Source organism: Bidens hawaiensis, unplaced genomic scaffold (genome assembly GCF_021521415.1).
Source record: "Bidens hawaiensis isolate Kalapana, Puna unplaced genomic scaffold, B.hawaiensis_p1.1 tig00000097_1, whole genome shotgun sequence".
Lineage (NCBI taxonomy): Eukaryota > Viridiplantae > Streptophyta > Magnoliopsida > Asterales > Asteraceae > Bidens > Bidens hawaiensis.
Genome location: NW_027491017.1, coordinates 6,821,124 through 6,825,679, shown reverse-complemented (window position 1 = coordinate 6,825,679; position 4,556 = coordinate 6,821,124). Strand labels below are relative to the sequence as shown.

The window sequence follows — 4,556 nt, the reverse complement described above, 5'->3', positions numbered from 1 at the left end:
TTGGGCTTAAGCCCAAATAACAAACAAAACCTTTTAATCAATGTCCAGTCCATCTAATCAAACGTGTCGGGCCTAATTAATCTCTAAGTAGGCCATTATCTTGTTACCCCCGGTGTAACTCTGTCCGGGTCACGTTCGGGTCGGTCACGTTGACTTGACCCGAAACGCCCATAAAATCCAACAAGGTCCTAAAAAATTCAAACTAGCTAGTTACATCATTTGGAATGACGAAACACATTCAAAACTTTCATCTCACTAGACAATAGCCAACAATATTTATACAATTTTTAAGATCTGCATTTCAAAGACGAATAACCTAGAAACCAAAAACAAAAATTCTCTCTTCTAAAAACCGTTTGCTCTTTTTTCCCTTCCAATTTTGAAAAAATTCCAACTAATTAAAATGAGTAACTCATTCAAATAAGAAGCCCAAAGCTAGAAGTCCATCTTTAATGGGATCCTTTTGAACAAAAAACTAATTTACTCTTATCACCATAATAATATGAAATTTGATGAGCATATTTGATAAGATGTTCATGTCAACCAACATATTATTTTTCATAAAAAAGAAGGTTTAGTGGTATGAAGATAAAAGATGCATGTTGCTTTGTGTTGTTTTTAATTTAAGGAACATGGTGTAAATTAACAAGCAAATGTATATGTGACCTAATGTTTTAACGGTTGGAACAAGATGTTAATACTAATTTTCACAATAATCTAACTTATAAAATGTGGACGTATACTATATACATGCATGCTAGCTGTCTTCGAAATCGAATTCAAGAACAACGAAATGAGTATCAAATTTAATTAAGTACTTCATATGATATTTCTAGATTGCTATTTAACGATGAATTACCTTTTCAGGCTTATGACGAGTCACACGATTCTCGTTTTAGATAGACGATTCTTTGATTTTATAAGAATTTACTAGAAAACACAATTAAGGCATTAGTAGGGTTGTATTATGAAATGCTATTCGTTAAGTATTCTTCTATATGTGTGATTCTTGTGAACCTCGTTATAACTCTATTAATAAGGGTATTCTTCATAATATCAAATTAAATGAATATCTGATTATATATGGTGTTCAGATTAACCTTCCTTTAATAAAAAGACTAGTCGCCTAGCCAACATTACATCTTTGTACAGATGCTCTTGTCTTGGTCTTCTAGCAATTTGGTTCTAAGATGGTCTATACTAGTGTCACCGTATGGTTGCTGAATTTGCTTAGCTTTGTAATATTTTCTTTAACATGATTTAGCCTTTCATGTCTTTGTGACAAAATCACTTGCATGTGTATTTATTCTAACAATACAACCCGAATGCATTAAACTTGTAATTAGAAAATAGGTGGCTAATATCATGTCCTAGCTACATATTTTGTCAACTTATCAAATAGTTGAGGATATCACCACCAAATTTTGTGACACTCTTGAGTGGGTTTGCTAGATGATGAATCTACCTTGTTAGTTTGGTGAATTAACTAATTAGTATTGTTTGTATTGTTTCCTCTAAATTCATTTATCAAGAAGTTGAGTATATCAATTGTAGATCTATATTCATTTATCAATAACCAAATACTTTATGAAGTATAACAATTAATAGTTTTGTGTAGTATGGGCAATAGGCAATGATATATTGATAAATCATAAAAGCAGATCTTGGTAAGGCAAAGCTAAAACTTCAAATCCAAAAGCTTTTGAGAATTAAACCATGGGCTGTATTGATAGTGCCCCAAGTTGGGTACTTGCATGGTGTACTCTTGAAACAGACAATACAAGGAATCAAGTTGCCACATGCATATTTGTTCAGATTCAAATAAAAAAATATTAAAAAGCTACAAATAAATAGTTCCTATTGGCCATTAATTAAAAAAAGCTACAAATAAAGATTTATAATGCATGCATAGGAAGTTATACTGATTTTGTAGTTATTTTATTTAATGAATTTAGAGAATTACAAAACCATAAAATCATATACAGAAGAAAACATTTTCAATAAAAATTAGGTTGGAACTAGTCCTAGACAGTTGACACTGATCCAGCTCCATATATAATCAGTCTCCAAATCACATGCAGTACTCCTAATCATTTAAACACCTGTGATGATTAACTACTTGACAGAAACAAGTAGGCCAATACCCTAAGAGTAGCCAAGTGTGATCAGGTAGGTAAAACTTGAAGTGGGCACTTGTAGAATTTAACCAATATCTTCATCAAATATCCCATTTGCATGCCAAGTAGTTGCTAGTACGTACAAACACTATAAATACAAGTACAATGGTGGAGATTCCTTTCAAGGGATACTGTACAATCGGATTCTCACTTCTCGAAACTACTTTGATTAGTTTCTTCTAAATGGTGTCAATAACTGACACAGCAGAGGAAATGAAGATTAGGCCGGAAACCGCAAGGCTCAAGTTCGAATCCGATCCCATCTGGGTTTTACCAAAGTAGGCCTTCGGGTGGCGGGTTTTACCCATAACAAGAGATGGTGGGCTTAGGCTACCAGCACTATCTACGATTGCAAGCTACTAAAGTCGCCTTTGCCATTGGGTTACCATGGGTACGTACCATGACTTTATTCGTTGGTCGTTCAAAAAAAATAGTTAAAATTTTCTTCTGAACAGTTCTTTCTCTCTTAGGACATGAATTTTCCCGTTGCTCATTAACGCGAGACAAAATGCAGACAATACATTGGTCATCTGGCTCCGGTGTACAATTACCTATGCTTTTCTAAGCAAAAGTTCGACATTGTTTCAATTAACCGCGCCAATTTGTCTCGCTTCACCGTATATAACTATTTTGGTGCGGGCCACAAGAACAGTACTAATCGAGGCATACTCTGAATACTAGATATTATCTCAAAATAACAGGGGACAAGGTCTGCCAATTAGACGATGCTTCACGGTTCCCTTGGATTGGCTTTGGCCATGAAGGTTGAAGACAAACAAGCGAGCCCTCCTTTTGTGTGTGTATGGGTGTTTTGGGTGGGTCGGTAGGGGGGGGGGGTTACTTAACTACTTGTTTGGTTTACACATCTATGTGCAATGCATGAACCGTAAAAAAAATTTTAAATCGTGAACCAAACCATTAACAAATATAAATCGTGTCCAAGTGGTTCATTTGGGTTTGCTTCGATATTAATCACTATGGTCACATCTTTAGCAGTGTCCAATAGTCTAGGATCTGAAATGAATCAATCTCTTGGATGATAACATTTGCACCAACTTCATCAAATTAATATCTATTTTTTTCTCTCTGGTATTATAACATGTACATGTGCTATTTGGACGGTGGTTTTCCATTTTTATTCTCTCTCTACCGTTAACTGTTGAATCTTAGGTGCCCTTGGAACTTCCATCCCAACATGTACGTTATAAGAATAAATTAATAAACCAAAAATATCCACATCCCTCATGTATGGGCAGTGCAATTGATTTGACACCAATTTTTATGAGTACGGTATTGGAAATATCATCCACCTTTTAAAAGGTGGTGATAATGAAACAATGAGCTATAAATAATTATATAACTATAAAATCATCGTTCCAAGTTGGGCAACTCATAATATCTATAGATAGGATAAGAAATAAAAGTAGTTTTAAGTCTTCAAAGGCATGTGAAGCATCAACAAGTAGGCCCTTAAAACTATACAACTGATAAAAATTTCCATTTGGGTGGCTAGTTGCAAGTGTGACACTATAAATATAAGTCTCATACCCTAGACTTCCATCAAGGTACGTAGTTCCACTTCCACACTTCTGCATTACTTCATTTCATTCTCTCAAAAACAATCTATATGGGTGTTTTTTGGTTGCAATCAATAGTTGCTAACGCAAAACAACTAATCAAACTAAATAACAAACACCAGCCAAATGTTCCCAAAGGACATTTGGCTGTGTATGTAGGTGAGGTTCAAAGAAAAAGGTTTGTGGTTCCTTTATCGTACTTGGACCAACCATTATTCCAAGATTTGTTGCATCGGTCAGAGGAAGAGTTCGGGTTTATTCATCCAATGGGAGGACTTACCATTCCTTGTTGTGAAGAAGCTTTCAATCATCTCACCACCCAATTACAGATTTGACGACTAATTATATCATCATCAAAAGATTTTGGGTGCATAGTTTTGTACTGTCTTTAGATCATAGAGGGTACAAATTACAAAAGGTGAAGTTGTAAAAAGGGGCATTCCAATTTTTTTATATTTGCAAGGAAATTGATGCTTTCATGCATATGAATATATCTTTTCCAGTATCTATAGCTTCTTTTTAACTGCTAAAGAATTTATATAGCCTTATTTTTATTAATGTCTGTATTCATTAAATTTGTTGCATTTAAATAAATCACATCCTAAATGGCCTAGTATATATCTAAGGATTGACCACGTTTGTTGTGGTAAAGGATTAAGGGGTGGTAATTCCTTAATAACCTGAAACATTGTACGAACACAACACGGAAACAATCGAAACTGTTTTGGGTTGGTCAAATAACCTTTTTAATAACAAGCCGTCTTTTGGGTTGACATGTCTAACTAACTATTAATAAAGGGGT

General features: G+C 34.4%; 1 pseudogene; it reads left to right on the top strand.

Annotated features, from left to right (window-relative positions):
• The first annotated feature begins 3,804 nt into the window (after positions 1–3,804).
• On the top strand, positions 3,805–4,089 carry LOC143572075 (auxin-responsive protein SAUR19 pseudogene; annotated as a pseudogene).
• The last annotated feature ends 467 nt before the right edge of the window (positions 4,090–4,556 follow it).